This window comes from Lacerta agilis, chromosome 7, assembly GCF_009819535.1.
Source record: "Lacerta agilis isolate rLacAgi1 chromosome 7, rLacAgi1.pri, whole genome shotgun sequence".
In the NCBI taxonomy this organism is placed as follows: Eukaryota; Metazoa; Chordata; class Lepidosauria; order Squamata; family Lacertidae; genus Lacerta; species Lacerta agilis.
The window spans coordinates 76375597-76392372 of record NC_046318.1 but is presented as its reverse complement, the minus strand read 5'-3'; the positions used below and the strand labels follow the sequence as shown (position 1 = coordinate 76392372).

General features: G+C 45.9%; 1 protein-coding gene across 3 annotated transcripts in view; it reads left to right on the top strand.

Moving 5' to 3' along the window:
- Positions 1–16776, top strand: part of KCNQ3 (potassium voltage-gated channel subfamily Q member 3) — a 159151-nt gene that overhangs the window by 21367 nt on the left and 121008 nt on the right. The window lies entirely within an intron of this gene.

Here is a 16776-nt window from a genome sequence, read left to right as displayed (position 1 = left end):
TAAAAGCTGTCAGCTCTGTCTAGGGAGATGATTCCCACCCACCCTCCCCAAATAATTGATATGCTTGGCATCTCCCCACAAGTCCTTTTTGGCTCTCTTGGTCTCTGGCTCTCCCAGAAAGCAGCTAGCAGACTACCTAAAACAAGAGCAGGGGAAAAATAAGGCCAAGATTATGGCGATGAGATGGCGATGAACGGGTCCAGCCCATGTGGGGTGGGCTTGGAATAAAGGGGAGCCCCTCTTTTTTCTAGTGAAGGCACTACACTGCCGGGGACATAGCTCAGTATTGCCTAATTTGGCTGCTGGTGACTCTCCAGGGTCTCAGGCGAGAGTTTTTCCAATCCCTGCTCTAAGGAAATGCACAGTTTTAGAAATACCTAAATATCACATATGCCAGAGCCTCCAAGTGCCCCTACTCTTGTGCTCAGGTCTTGCTAGTGGACTTCCCTCAGGCATCCCCCTTTCCCCGATAGCTTAGCTGGTAGAGCATGAGACTCTTAATCTAAGGGTCATGAGTTCAAGCCCCACGTTGGGCACAAGATTCCTGCATCGCAGGGGGTTGGATTAGATGATCTCAGGGTGGTCTCTTCCAACTCTACAATTCTATGATCTGGGTAGCCACTGTGAGAACAGGATTCTGGACTAGATGGGCCCTTAGTTGGGTCCAGCAGGACTTTCCTTATGTGCCTCCTGAGGCCATCAATTTATTTTGTATAATGATAGGGCCGGCCCTGAGTTTTCGCCTCTGTCTACACTGGCTGTAATATACAGAGGACGCTCTGGAAGCAAGAAGAATTACCGACGATTGAAGAACGGCAGATGAAGTTAATGGACTACGCAGAATTAGATAAGACGACAGGAGGAATTCGAAACCGATAGGACCAGGAATTCCTGAAGGATTGGACTAAATTTCAGAACTATTTGAAAGACAACCGTAAACAACAAATTACGCTAGTAGGTTTACAAGAAGTTTTGTAAGGTTAATTTTAGGAAATATTACGGAGATAATTTTGGAAGGTAATAATTAAATATTGTGATAAAAAGTAATAGTGAAATTGGAAATACAAGAAGAAATTAGGAAATTTGAAAATCTTGAGAAGGGGTTGATGGAAGTCAAAAATATGTATAATAGTTGAAAATCATTGGATATTTAAAATAATGTATGTAAAATTCAATAAAAATTATATATATATATATATATATATATATATACACACACACACAAACACACACACACACACACACACACACACACAGTGGATGCTCGGGGTGCGAATGCAATCCGTGCAGGAGGCGCGTTTGCAACCCACAGCGTCCGTAAACTGAAGTGCCACGTCTGTGCATGTGTGGGTTGCAATTTGCCACTTCTGCGCATGCGTGAAGCGCAATTTATTGCTTCTGTGCATGTGTGAAGCACCAAACCCAGAAGTAACCCGTTTCAGTACTTCTGGTTTCGCCACATTCGTATCCCATAGCGAACGCAACCCGCAGCGAACGCAACCTGAGGTATGACTGTATACAGTTGTACCTTGGAAGCCGAACGCCCTGGCACTAGTACGTTTGGGCTCCCGAATGCTGCAACCCCGGAAGTGAGTGTTCCGGTTTGCGAAGGTTCTTTGGAAATTGAATGTCCGGCGTGGCTTCCTTGGCTTCCGATTGGCTGTAGGAGGTTCTTGCAGCCAATCGGAAGCCGCACCTTGGTTTCTGAACATTTTGGATGAACTTCCGGAACGGATTCCGTTTGGCTTCCAAGGTATATAAATTTTAATGTAGAGAATAGCTTGAAACATCTGAATTAAGACCAGGGCTTTTAACCAGCTGGAACTCACAGGAACTGAATTCTGGCGCCCCTCAGGTGGGCTCCATTGCCATTATAAGATAACAAGGTAGATAACAATTCATAGTAAATTCTGGCATCCCTTTTTCTAGAAAAACAGCACTGATTAAGACAGACTAGAAGGAGCACAAAGCATCTGGCACTATGTAAGGTTCAAATGTGGCAGAGCAGGCCCAGCATGGTTGGCAATCTTGTTGCCTTAACCTGTGGGATAGAATCATCAAAACTTGCCCTTATTTCTGACCAGTGCCCATGCTGTCTGAGGCTTCTGGGAGTTTGTTGTTGTTGTTGTTCAGTCGTTCAGTCGTGTCCGACTCTTCGTGACCCCATGGACCAGAGCACGCCAGGCACGCCTATCATTCACTGCCTCCCGCAGTTTGGCCAAACTCATGTTAGTAGCTTCGAGAATACTGTCCAACCATCTCATCCTTTGTCGTCCCCTTCTCCTTGTGCCCTCCATCTTTCCCAACATCAGGGTCTTTTCCAGGGAGTCTTCTCTTCTCATGAGGTGGCCAAAGTACTGGAGCCTCAACTTCAGGATCTGTCCTTCTAGTGAGCACTCAGGGCCGATTTCCTTGAGAATGGATAGGTTTGATCTTCTTGCAGTCCATGGGACTCTCAAGAGTCTCCTCCAGCACCATAATTCAAAAGCATCAATTCTTCGGCGATCAGCCTTCTTGATGGTCCAGCTCTCACTTCCGTACATTACTACTGGGAAAACCATAGCTTTAACTATACGGACCTTTGTTGGCAAGGTGATGTCTTTGCTTTTTAAGATGCTGTCTAGGTTTGTCATTGCTTTTCTCCCAAGAAGCAGGCGTCTTCTAATTTCGTGACTGCTGTCACCATCTGCAGTGATCATGGAACCCAAGAAAGTGAAATCTCTCACTGCCTCCATTTCTTCCCCTTCTATTTGCCAGGAGGTGATGGGACCAGTGGCCATGATCTTAGTTTTTTTGATGTTGAGCTTCAGACCATATTTTGCGCTTTCCTCTTTCACCCTCATTAAAAGGTTCTTCAATTCCTCCTCACTTTCTGCCATCAAGGTTGTATCATCAGCATATCTGAGGTTGTTGATATTTTTTCCGGCAATCTTAATTCCGGTTTGGGATTCATCCAGCCCAGCCTTTCGCATGATGAATTCTGCATATAAGTTAAATAAGCAGGGAGACAATATACAGCCTTGTCGTACTCCTTTCCCAATTTTGAACCAATCAGTTATTCCATATCCAGTTCTAACTGTAGCTTCTTGTCCCAAATAGAGATTTCTCAGGAGACAGATGAGGTGATCCGGCACTCCCATTTCTTTAAGAACTTTCCATAGTTTGCTGTGGTCGACACAGTCAAATGCTTTTGCGTAGTCAATGAAGCAGAAGTAGATGTTTTTCTGGAACTCTCTAGCTTTCTCCATAATCCAGCGCATGTTTGCAATTTGGTCTCTGGTTCCTCTGCCCCTTCGAAATCCAGCTTGCACTTCTGGGAGTTCTCGGTCCACGTACTGCTTAAGCCTGCCTTGTAGAATTTTAAGCATAACCTTGCTAGCGTGTGAAATGAGTGCAATTGTGCGGTAGTTAGAGCATTCTTTGGCACTGCCCTTCTTTGGGATTGGGATGTAAACTGATCTTCTCCAATCCTCTGGCCACTGCTGAGTTTTCCAAACTTGTTGGCATATTGAGTGTAGCACCTTAACAGCATCATCTTTTAGGATTTTAAATAGTTCAGCTGGAATATCATCACTTCCACTGGCCTTGTTGTTAGCAAGGCTTTCTAAGGCCCATTTGACTTCACTCTCCAGGATGTCTGGCTCAAGGTCAGCAACCACACTACCTGGGGTGTATGAGACCTCTATATCTTTCTGGTATAGTTTCTCTGTGTATTCTTGCCACCTCTTCTTGATGTCTTCTGCTTCTGTTAGGTCCTTTCCACTTTTGTCCTTAATTGTGGTAATCTTTGTACGAAATGTTCCTTTCATATCTCCAATTTTCTTGAACAGATCTCTGGTTTTTCCCATTCTGTTATTTTCCTTTATTTCTTTGCATTGCTCGTTTAGAAAGGCCCTCTTGTCTCTCCTTGCTATTCTTTGGAAATCTGCATTCAATTTCCTGTATCTTTCACTATCTCCCTCACATTTTGCTTGCCTTCTCTCCCCCGCTATTTTTAAGGCCTCATTGGACAGCCACTTTGCTTTCTTGCATTTCTTTTTCATTGGGATGGTTTTCGTTGCTGCCTCCTGTATAATGTTACGAGCCTCCATCCACAGTTCTTCAGGCACTCTATCCACCAAATCTAAGTCCTTAAACCTGTTTTTCACTTCAACTGTGTATTCATAAGGAATTTGATTTAGATTGTATCTTACTGGCCCAGTGGTTTTTCCTACTTTCTTAAGTTTAAGCTGGAATTTTGCTATAAGAAGCTGATGATCAGAGCCACAGTCAGCTCCAGGTCTTGTTTTTGCTGAGTGTATAGAGCTTCTCCATCTTTGGCTGCAGAGAATATAATCAATCTGATTTCGATGTCGCCCATCTGGTGATGTCCATGTGTAGAGTCGTCTCTTGTGTTGTTGGAAAAGAGTGTTTGTGATGACCAGCTTGTTCTCCTGACAGAACTCTATTAGCCTTTGCCCTGCTTCATTTTGAACTCCAAGGCCAAACTTGCCAGTTGTTCCTTTTATCTCTTGACTCCCTACTTTAGCATTCCAATCCCCTATAATGAGAAGAACATCCTTCTTTGGTGTCATTTCTATAAGGTGTTGTAAGTCTTCATAGAATTGGTCAATTTCAGTTTCTTCAGCACTGGAAGTTGGTGCATAAACTTGGATTACTGTGATGTTAAAAGGACTGCCTTGGATTCGTATCGAGATCAATCTATCATTTTTGAAATTGCATCCCAGTACAGCTTTCGCCACTCTTTTGTTGACTATGAGGGCCACTCCATTTCTTTTACGGGATTCCTGCCCGCAGTAGTAGATATGATAGTCATCTGAACTGAATTCGCCCATTCCCGTCCATTTTAGTTCACTGATGCCTAGGATGTCAATGTTTATTCTTGCCATCTCATTTTCTATAAGGTGTTGTAAGTCTTCATAGAATTGGTCAATTTCAGTTTCTTCAGCACTGGAAGTTGGTGCATAAACTTGGATTACTGGGAGTTGGAGTCCAGCAATACAGGGAAAGCCACATCTTCTAAAGGATTAGCACCAGCAGATTTCATAGAATCATAGAGTTGGAAGAGACCACAAGGGCCATCCAGTCCAACCCCCTGCCAAGCAGGAAACACCATCAAAGCATTCCTGACAGATGGCTGTCAAGCCTCCGCTTAAAGACCTCCAAAGAAGGAGACTCCACCACACTCCTTGGCAGCAAATTCCACTGTCAAACAGCTCTCACTGTCAGGAGGTTCTTCCTAATGTTTAGGTGGAATCTTCTTTCTTGTAGTTTGAATCCATTGCCCCGTGTCCGCTTCTCTGGAGCAGCAGAAAACAACCTTTCTCCCTCCTCTATATGACATCCTTTGATATATTTGAACATGGCTATCATATCACCCCTTAACCTTCTCTTCTCCAGGCTAAACATACCCAGCTCCCTAAGCTGTTCCTCATAAGGCATCGTTTCCAGGCCTTTGACCATTTTGGTTGCCCTCCTCTGGACACGTTCCAGCTTGTCAGTATCCTTCTTGAACTGTGGTGCCCAGAACTGGACACAGTATTCCAGGTGAGGTCTGACCAGAGCGGAATACAGTGGTACTATTACTTCCCTTGATCTAGATGCTATACTCCTATTGATGTAGCCCAGAATTGCATTGGCTTTTTTAGCTGCTGCATCACACTGTTGACTCATGTCAGGTTTATGGTCAACCAAGACTCCTAGATCCTTTTCACATGTACTGCTCTCAAGCCAGGTGTCACCCATCCTGTATTTGTGCCTTTCATTTTTTTTTTTTTTGCCCAAGTGTAGTAGTTTACATTTCTCCCTGTTAAAATTCATCTTGTTTGCTTTGGCCGAGTTCTCTAATCTGTTAAGGTCATTTTGAAGTGTGATCCTGCCCTCTGGGGTATTAGCCACCCCTCCCAATTTGGTGTCATCTGCAAACATGATCAGGATGCCCTCAAGCCCATCATCCAAGATTTGCAGTTAAGGGCTCAAACAAACCAAGCTGTTTGAGCGAAACCCTGGGCTTGCCCTACTTTTAGGCAGAGGTGAATTCTTAGGCAGCAGATTTCAGAGCAGAATTAAAAGGCAGCAAATTGCCAGTTATTTAGTTTATTGCGGTTTTGTGCTCTCCACCCCTGGAGGAGCTGCCATTTGGATTTTCTGCTCCAGCCATCAAATTGATTGCTGTCTAACTTCTAAAGGCATCAAAGAGTGTCGGAAGCCTGTCTGAATGAGAGCACCTTTTTCACACCACTTGGGGTGGGGTGGAGAGAGAGAGAACCTACGCTCCTGCATCCAGACATTTTTAATTCTCTGCCAAGAAAAGATGGAATCCTCATCTTATTTTAAATTATTGAATGGAACTAAATGCTCACATTGTCGCATACTTTGCATAATTTATTCAGCTTGTGCTAGTTATGGGAAGTTGCAAGGAGCTAGTTTCGCTACTTAACCATTGTTGTTCAGTCGTTCAGTCGTGTCCGACTCTTCGTGACCCCATGGACCAGAGCATGCCAAGCACCACTATCCTCCACTGCCTCCCGCAGTTTGGCCAAACTCATGCTATTCCCCCTGGTGTCTGGATCTGCTGCAGCCATCCCTGTCTTTTGATCTTCAGCTCTCTTCCCCCCCCCTCCAGCAATCTCTATTTCCATTCAAGTATCTGCTGAATACTTTAATACTTGAACACCTGAAGCCAGGTGGCGCTGTGGCTTTAACCACTGTGCCTAGGACTTGCTGATCAGAAGGTCGATAGTTCGAATCCCTGTGACAGGGTGAGCTCCGGTTGCTCGGTCCCAGCTCCTGCCCACCTAGCAGTTCGAAAGCACTTCAAAGTGCAAGTAGATAAATAGGTAAACGGCGGGAAGGTAAACGGCGTTTCCGTGTGCTGCTCTGGTTTGCCAGAAGCGGCTTAGTCATGCTGGCCACATAACCCGGAAGCTGTACACCGGCTCCCTTGGCCAATAAAGCAAGATGAGCGCCACAACCCCAGAGTCGGACATGACTGGACCTAATGGTCAGGGGTCCCTTTACCTTTACCTATCTGCTTGCCAGATTTACTGCATACAGGAGAAGCTGGCAGGGAGGGGCACCTCAGCACATCTGGTGCTCCATCAGCAATTGCGCAAAGCATACCAGCAGGGGGAAGGGTGAGCTGCTGGGGAAGTTGGCGGTGTGGGTGACAATTGATGATTTAATTTAATTTAACTTAATTTAATATTTAATTTCTGTCCTGCTGATTAAAAATATCTCTAAAGTGGTGTACAGAAAACCGAAGCAGCAACAGACATCTTAAACAAAAGTATCACAAAAACACACAGTTACATAGAAATGCATTAATACAACATGGCAAATATATACGTAATTCATTAAGAGTTTATTTTCCTCCTGACACACCCTCCCTCTCAGCCTCTGGGTTCTCACCCAGGCTCCAAACAAACTCTCAGCTCTCTCTTGCACGACCATGCATAGGCATGGCGCATGAAATAAATACTTGATTTCAAACCTAGAAATGGCGCGAGAGAGCTGGAGAGTCCTTGTGGCTCATGGGAAGGCCCTCCTCGGAGCCCCAATAGGGCATCAGTGAGGGCAGAGGAAACCTCAAAGAGACTGGAGTCACAGCGAGGCTTTGTTGAGGCTGCTCAGCCTCCCTTCCTAACAGCTGGCATGCGAGGTAGCGCAGCGGTGGCAGCTGCTCTCCCGCAAAGCCTCCAGGCGGCCCCAGAGCTTCTATTCTAGTTGTGGATATTTTTACATACAGTATTTTGGGTATGGATTGAAGAGGGAGCAGAAGAGAGGGCTTTGAAAGGGTGTTTAGAGCATGCTCCACACTTTACGTGATTTCACTTACGCGTACGGGGGGTGGAACGTAAGTCCTGCAGAAGTGAGGAGTTGCCTGAAGTGAGCTACTGGCCTTTGCCATTACAGTGGTAACTCGCAAGACTAATGCCTCGCTAGACGAGAAACTTGCTAGACGAAAGGCATTCGCTAACGAAAGGGTGACTCACAAGATGAATTTTCCTATGGCCATGACTCGCAAAACGAAAATGTTTTGCGATTTCTTTTTTCCTAAAGCCGCGCTTCCTCCGACTGTGCTTCGCAAGATGAAATTTCCGCTATATGACAACACTCGCGGAACGAATTAATTTCGTCTTGCAAGGCACCACTGTATGCCATACAGACATGGATGCATGGCAGGGCCACTCTCAACATGTCGCATAAGAAGAGTCTTGCTGGATCAGGCCAAAGACCCATCCAGTCCAGCATTCTCTTCTCACCCTGGCCAACCAGATGCCTTTGGGAAGCTCTTAAGGAAAAACTGAGCACAGCAACCTACTCCTCACTTGTGATTCCCCAGCATATTGCCTCCAACAGGGGAGGTACAGCTTAGACATCTTGGGTAGAAGCCACTCGTGCACTTATCCTCCATGAAAGGGGACTGTCCTCACTCCTCACTCCCTATTATCCGTCTCTCCAATATTGCCTGATTAGAATTCATTGGAAAGCAGTTTGAAATCCACGGCTGCAGTTCTTTCACCAACCCCCCAGCATGCGCACAGAGTTCTCACGGGTCTCAATTTCAGGGCCATTGTGTCTGAAGAATAAATACTTTCCTCCCTAAAACCAAGTGGTTCATAGTCGGGCAGCCCTGGGAAAGAGCTGGTCGGAACTGGCCTGTGGGGGATTTACAAGGGAATGTTTGCAGCAGTGAAAGAGCCCTTAACTGAGAACAGATTTAGGCATTTTTCTTTCTTTCTTTTTTAAAAAAGTAAGACGGAGTTTATTAACTATTTTTCTCCCTTTGCTGTTGTTTTTAAATGGTAAATATGGATTTGGCTTCCAGGGGGCTGAAACGGAGAGGCATGCCCTTTGTTAACCACTGAATTGGACGACAGATGGTGCTTCTATTGGTCCGTTCATTTTCAGATGCAACTTTATTTTTAATTTTTCGGCACTAGGTCAAAATAAATTAAATTTCAATTGAGCCTGGAAACGTTTATCGCAGGGGTCAGCAAACCTTTTCAGCAGGGGACCGGTCCACTGTCCCTCAGACCTTGTGGGGGGCCAGGCTATTTTTTTGGGGGGGGGAGGGAAATGAATGAATTCCTACACCCCACAAATAACCCAGAGATGTAATTTAAATTAAAGGACAAATTCTACTCATGTAAAAACACTCTGATTCACAGGCCACCTGCGGGCCGGATTTAGAAGGCGATTGGGCCGGATCCAGCCCCCGGGCCTTAGTTTGCCCACCCCTGTTTTATTGGTATTTTTGTGCAGACGGACTTGTGTTGCTCCTCACGAAAGAGCCTTGATACTCACTGCAGTGTACAAAGACATTTTATGTTGACCTTCCCAATAGGGTCCCTTCCAGGTGTTTTTGACTACAACTCCCATCAACCCCTGTTAATTTGTATGTTACACAAGAAAATCTTTAATAAAAACTTTTTTTAAAAAAACAAAACCCCTTCCACTAGCCCCATGGAATTTCTGGAGTTTCCCAGACAGGCGAAATCAGTGTATATTTGTGCAGTATGCATGTGTTTGTGTGTGGCTCTGTGTATTGGGATCCAATATTTTCCATGTTCTTTGAGAGCCAGTGTGGCACAGGGGTTAGAGTGTTGGACTAAGACCTGAGAGACCGGGGTTCAAGCCCCCATTTGGCCTCAATGGGTAACCATGGGCAGGTCTCAGCCTAACCAACTTCACAAGGTGGTTGTGGGGATTAAAATGAGGAGAGGGAGCTCCTTGGAGAAAATGTGGGATACACATGAAATGAATTTTTTTTTAAAAAATGCTTATAATCAGTTTCAGCACTGTTACTGTATTTTTCGCTCCATAGGGCGCAACGGACCATAGGGCGCACCTTGTTTTTAGAGGAGGAAACAAGAAAAAAAAATATTTTTCTGGTTTCCCTCTTCTAAAAGCCCTGTTTTTTTGAGGATCAGCTAAAAGTTTTGCAGCTTTTTTGCAAAGGGAAAAGTCCTGTTTTTTTGAGGATCAGCTAAAAATTTTGCAGCTTTTTTTTGCAAAGGGGGAAAAGCAAAGCTCCTTTTGCAAAGGGGGAAAAGCAAAGAGGAAAAGCCCCATTTTTATGGGGTTCAACTCACATTTCTGCAGCTTCTAAAGGAAAGGGAGCCTTTTCTACAGTTTCCAGACAGATAATCTAATCAGCCAGTCACATGTCGCTGGCGAAACAAACAACCTCCCTCTGCAGCACATTCAACAATGGAGGCCTGGACAAGGGGGCGGGGCTGAAAGGGAGCCGGGACTCTTATCTCTCTCCCGATCTCTTGCTGATCAGCTGCTGAGCGGGGTCCTTTCAACACCCCCTTTTCTCATTGTAAAATAAAAAGCATGATCCTCTTTTGGCCCCTGGGCAATTCAGCTCCAGGGACCACCATTCGCTCCATAAGACGCACAGATATTTCCCCTTACTTTTTAGGAGTGAAAAGGTGCGTCTTATGGAGCGAAAAATACGGTAAGCCTTGCCTCGTCACCTGCCAGGGCCCAGCAACTTGGGCAAGGCCTACCACCATTGCTTGCTGGTGCACCCTTTATTAATTTTATTTTTGAGGTACTCAGTGCTATGTGGCCAGGCAGCTTCCATTTTTACTTTTCCACTGTGCCTCTGATGGTGATGCCACTCCAGGGAATTGTGGGGTACTGAATGGGCATCTCCCACCGTTGGCGGCCATCTTAATTTCTTGTGGTGCGTTGCAGTGATGCTACCTCAGGGGCATTGTGGGTAAATCAAAATGGCAGCTGCCTGGCTCTGATCAGAGAAGCAGCGTCACTGGTAAATGGCGCTGTGGAGGCCCCCAGTGCCAAGGCACTTTCCTTCCTTCAAGGAAGCTGCACCTACTTATGGCAATTCATAGTCTGCTATTATTTGCACAGTGCTTTTAAGGGTTCAAAGGGTTTCACGAGCATTATCTGCTTGTGATCCCTACAGCCTGGGTAGCTAAGTTGGTTAGAGCGTGGGTGCTGATAATGCCAAGGTTGCAGGTTCGATCCCCATATGGGACAGGGGGTTGATCTATATATGATCCTCAGGCTCCCTTCCAACTCTACAATTCTATGACAGAACTAGCATGGTTTCCCCACAAAGACTCCTGGGAATTGTAGTTATTTGAAGGAACTCATAATTCTTTGCCAAAGTCACTTTTGTGTCCTCCCCGCTCCAAGAACTACAACTCCCAGGGTTCCCTGCGGAGAAGCAATTATTCTTAAGCCAGTTTAACTCCTCAGAGTTGATGTTCCCCGAAGGCCTGTTCACACATGGGGCTCTAAGCACACTCTCCTTCAAATTGGCTTGTAATATGATTGTAAAACCTATAGATCTATTTGGATTGCAAATGCCTCTCTTGCGCTTCCTGTTTTGCTTTCACAGCGGCCTCGCATTTGCATGGATTGCACCAGAGAGGCTCGGAGGCAATTTAAGCATCGTGTGTGAAAATGCCCCTAAAATTTCCAGAGCACATCCAGTTACATAAAAGGCAATTTGGCTCGATAGTGATACAGCTTTCCTCCTCCTCCTCATCTCCCCATCCCCTTTGAAACCAAGACAGAGATTATTTCAACAGTTTTGAGACAGCCGGGAGCACAGGAAGGAGCATGCAGGAATAGTTGTTAGGTAGACACTAATGAGTCTCTTCTCACCTCATGAGATGAGAAGACTCCCTGGAAAAGACCCTGATGTTGGGAAAGATGGAGGGCACAAGGAGAAAGGGATGACAGAGGATGAGATGGTTGGACAGTGTTCTCGAAGCGACTGGCATGAGTTTGGCCAAACTGCGGGAGGCAGTGGAGGATAGGGGTGCCTGGCGTGCTCTGGTCCATGGGGTCACGAAGAGTCGGACACGACTGAACGACTGAACAACAACAGACACTAACACGTATTTACCCAGCAAATCATCTTTCAAAGAAGGAGGGGGAAACCTTGGACCCAGAGTCCAAATGCGGCCCTCTGATTCTCCCTATCTGGCCCTTGGGATCCTCCCCAACCACTCCCCCACTCCCCCTGCTTTGCATCCTTGTTGATTGCATGACTTGAACTGTGACAGTGCCTCTTGCTTACCCGGAAGGAGGGTAGAGCTATTGGTGTGTGAGAGACTGTGGAGACTAGCCTGGTTTTCAAAGAAATGCAAAAGTTACATTAATCGTTCCACTCACCTTTGCCTCTGGCCCTGCGAAAGGTTTACAGCTCAAAAAGCAGTTCTCAATTAAAATACGCAGTGACATTAAAATACCCCCCCCCCCATTAAAAGATACAGTGAAGCAAACAGTTCAAATACATAATGGTTAAAACGTTTAAGAAACATTTAACCCAATAAAACCACAAGTCTGATTTAGCCGAATGTTTGGCTAGACAGGTGTATTTTCAAGAGCTGGCAGAATGCCAATACTGATGGGACTTCTCCTATTATGAGAGCTTGAGGCCTTTCTAAGGATTCCCAGAAGGGAATGTGGCCCTCAGGTCGAAAAGGGTTTCTCCCTCCTGCTCTACAGGAAACAATGTGTGCCGTGGATCGTTGCCTGCTAAAGGGAGTTCCTAAAGCCTTTACAGACCCTCCAACACTTGGCAAACCTTTCTCCATGAAAAGGATATCTCTGGAAAAGAGTGAGAGCAGAGAAGACAAGGAAGCTTGGGGGGATGTGGGGATTTTTTGTTTGTTTATTGTTTACCCTCTCAAAGCACAGATCAACCCAACTGAATATTCAGTTGAGCCGGTGACTGCTCAGTCATTCCATCTGTCTGGGGATGCTCTTTGCCATTTCAGCACCCCTCTACCCAAGCTGCTACGTTGCGAGTCTTTGGTGATGTTTTATTTAAGCTCCTTATGGCACGACAGTGTGCGTTTTCCTCCTACAGCTTTTCCAAGGTACTGACATGGAGGTGCCCTTAGCTGGGACTGCAATGTTGTTGTTCAAGTTCGGTAGCGCTTTCCCAAGTGCAAAACACTTTAACAGACAGCATCCTATTCTCTCACCCTGTAATTTCCTCACCACCAGCACGCCTCACTAATCCAATCACGCCAAGATCTCCTGCGATGCTTTTACGAGCATCCCATTGCTTCTGAAGTGCATCTTTGCAGGGTTTGTGTGTGCGCGCACATCTCACCTTGCCACTCACTGGTAACTTTTTTCTCGCGCCCTCTTCAGGGAGTCTTACAATATGGCTACTTGGGGCCAGCCCAAAACAATTTCCTACCTGAAATGAAGGACAAGAAGCCATTCACAAACGGAAGCCATCTGGACTGGCAGTTTAATCTTCCTTCAGCCCCAGTTTACTGGGCCTAAGAAGAGGCGGTGTTGGCAACAGAGGAGGATGGCTTTGGGAAGCTCAGCAGGAGCAGCTGTGGGCTGCCGTTCCTGCTCATTGGTATTTGCCACCTAAGGCAGTTGTCTCATTCTGCCTAATGGTAGGGCTGGCCCTGTTTCTGCTAGGACCATGTATTTCTCACAGAGAGAGAGAGAGGGGGGGAGAGAGAGAGAGAGAGAGAGAGGGAGAGATATTCAAACCCAGCAAAAGGAAAACCTACTTTCTGTTCTAAGGGCAGCTGATGTATGTAATCTGTATAAACGATGCAGCTAATTGCATTTGCTGCAAATTAATCCGATCAGCAGAGGCGTGCTTATTTGGCATAATATGCCGGGCAACCCTATGCATGTTTCCTTTGAGCCATCTCTCATTAAGTGCAATGGCCCATGCTGCCAGCAAGTGTGAATAGGATTACTTTGTTGGTCGTGGTTTAGGAACAAAGTGCTACAGGGCACTGGAGCCCCTCCCCTTGACCTTGATTGAAAATATGACAGGCTGTTTTTTTGCAAGGCTTTCTGTACAAATCCATGGGACAGCCACTGTTATGTATTGAAGTTCTCACCTTAGGCCACTAGGGGTGTGTGTATATAGTTCGTTCTGCTGCAGTTCTCCTCAGGTCCACACATGCAAATGTGGGATTGAAAGTGACGTTCTTGGATTGGGTAACTACAGAAAGTTGTTACTGTTGCTTGTAGCTGAGTTCTATATAAGCAGGCTGCTGAGCCCTTCAGCTCACTTCTGTTCCAGCCTGAGAATAAACAAGAGCTGCTTGGAGAATCACTGTGTCGTCTGCTATGTCCTACCCACTATTTAATACTGGCGACGAGGATGGGATTTTGGACGATAACGCAGTGCCCTCAACTGCGGCCTCAGCTCCAGAACAGACGCCAACGGAAGGCGATGCTCCACCTACACCCCCTTCACAAACTGCGGACGTGGAGCCGAGCCGAGCCGCTGCAGTGGTTTTGCCTGACTCCCTTGAGACTCAGACCACTGCCTCGCCTGATTTTCCACCGAGTCCACTCGCGGCAGTCCCTTCAACGGCAGCGGAGCCAAGGAACTCAGGCACAAGGCCACCATTGGTAGCACTGCAGTCGCAAAAGGACTTGAGCAGCCAACCGGACTCTTGATACTGGCCCACGGCGGTCAGGTAGGGTTTCCAAACGCCCTGCTTATTTAAAAGACTATGTTACCGACAAATCGCACACGTAATGCCGCATTGTAAATAGAATTAGTTATGCTTGCAAACTGGGAAAATTGAAACTGATATGTTATGTGCCTTAATGAACCAACAAGAGTATTGCTGTATATAATGGAACCACTATGATCGTAACCTAATGCCTTATCTCAGCGGGGGGGGGGGGGGGTGGTGTTGTGTATTGAAGTTCTCACCCTAGGCCACTAGGGGTGTGTGTATATAGTTCATTCTGCTGCAGTTTTCACTCAGGTCCGCACATGCAAATGAAGGATTGAAAAGTGACGTTCAGGGATTGGGTAACTACAGAAAGTTGTTACTGTTGCTTGTAGCTGAGTTCTATATAAGCAGGCTGCTGAGCCCTTCAGTTCAGTTCTGTTCCAGCCTGAGAATAAGGAGAGCTGCTTGGAGAATCACTGTGTCGTCTGCTATGTCCTACCCACTATTTAATAGCAACTTTTGGAAATGTGACTGCTTGCCGTTCTAGGCATCTCATTTTCAAAAGGGCATCATCATGGAACTGAGGCAGAGAGTAATGATGAAAGATGAAGTTCTAGGCCTAAAAGAAAAACAGAGAAATTGCCAGGTCTTAATGGCGTCTGCCTGAGCGTTCTCAAATAACTCACATGTGAAAATGCTTATCTTCTAACAAAAACATGTAACTTGCCTCTCAGATCAGCCTCCGTACCTGAGGACCGGAAAGTAGCTGTTGTAATGCCAGTTTTCAAAAGGGGACCCAGGGGAGACACTGGAAATTACAGCTAGTGTAACATCCATCCTGTGAAAGCTGGTTGAAAGTCTAGCAGTGGTGTCCAAACTTTTTCCAAAGAGTGACAGATTTGATGACGTGAAGGTCTGTGGGGGTCGAACTAAGGGCCGACCAAAGTTGTTGACCTTTTTTTAGGATTGAACTTGTTGAGCTTCTTTTGGGATTGAAGTGTTTTTTTTAGGATATTATCCCAGGAAATAAACTGCCACAGGAGCCAGATTAAACCGACTGGCTGGCCGGATTAGGCCCCCGAAACGGACTTTGGGCATGCCTGGTAAAGATAAAACAACCACGCATATAGAACAAGCCCTGCTGAAGCAAAGGCAGCATGGCTTCTGCAAGGACAAGTCCTTTCTCATTAACCAATCATCGCTCTATGAAACTCACTCCCACAAGCGGATTAAACAAATTCATAGAGGTTTAGACAAATCACAGAAGATAAATTTATGAATCACTTCTAGTCATGTCAGCTGTGCTCTGCTTTCATGGTTGGATTAACATTCTATGGCCTTTTAAATGTGTTTGTGGGTGGGGTGTTATTGGGTCCTGTTTATGCTTTATTATGTATTTTGTGTTCTCCTTTTTTATTTTTGTGTTGTGAACTGTCCTGCGATCTTTGGATGAAGGGTTGTATACAAATTTAATCAATATTATTAAGAATACTAATTTTGGCCAGGTGTGGGGAACATCAGGCCCAGGAGTTAAATGCTTTCCCCAAGCCTCTCTGTCTAGCCTAAACCCACCACTTCTCTTTGCTTTGTATCCCAAGTGTTTTTGCCTGGCTGTGTCCTTAAACTCTGGTTCTGCCTCTTGTTTGTCTGGAAGGAGGATAGGGAGAAGGCTCTGTAGATACTGGCCTACTGCACAAAGATGTGGTTGACATCTGTTGCTTTGCCCACTTTTGTCTCAGGTTCTGCCTCCCCCTGGCATATTGCAGGGGGTTGGACTAGATCAGCGTTTCCCAACCTTGGGTCTCCAGCTGTTTTTTTTTCCAGACTACAGTTCCCATCATCCCTGACCACTGGTCTTGCTAGCAAGGGATGATGGGAGTTGTAGTCCAAAAACAGCTGGAGACCCAAGGCTGGGAAACACTGGACTAGAGGAGCCTCATGGTCCCTTCCAACTCTATAGTTCTATGACCCTCAAAGGGTTGCCCAGAAGGGAATGGGGGCAGCCTTCGAGCTGGAAAAGGTTCCTGGCTCCTGAACTAGGACACAATCAATCCAAAACTCTCTTAAGACCTGCAGGAATGACAGTCCCTGAGTGTCAAAGGGCTTCACCAACCTCCTCCTTTCTCACACTCTCTGTTCCCAGAATATTGTGGGGAGGGAGGATGAAATCTGTTCAATCCTCATCGAAGTCTGGAGTTCAAGAGCATTTATTTCCCTGTGCCTTCTCCACATTTGTGGAGAGGGCATGGCAGGTGACAGCGTATTAGCACCCTGAGCTATGACCTCATGCACCACCCACTATTTGCTTGGGTTGTTGCTCTCCTCCTGC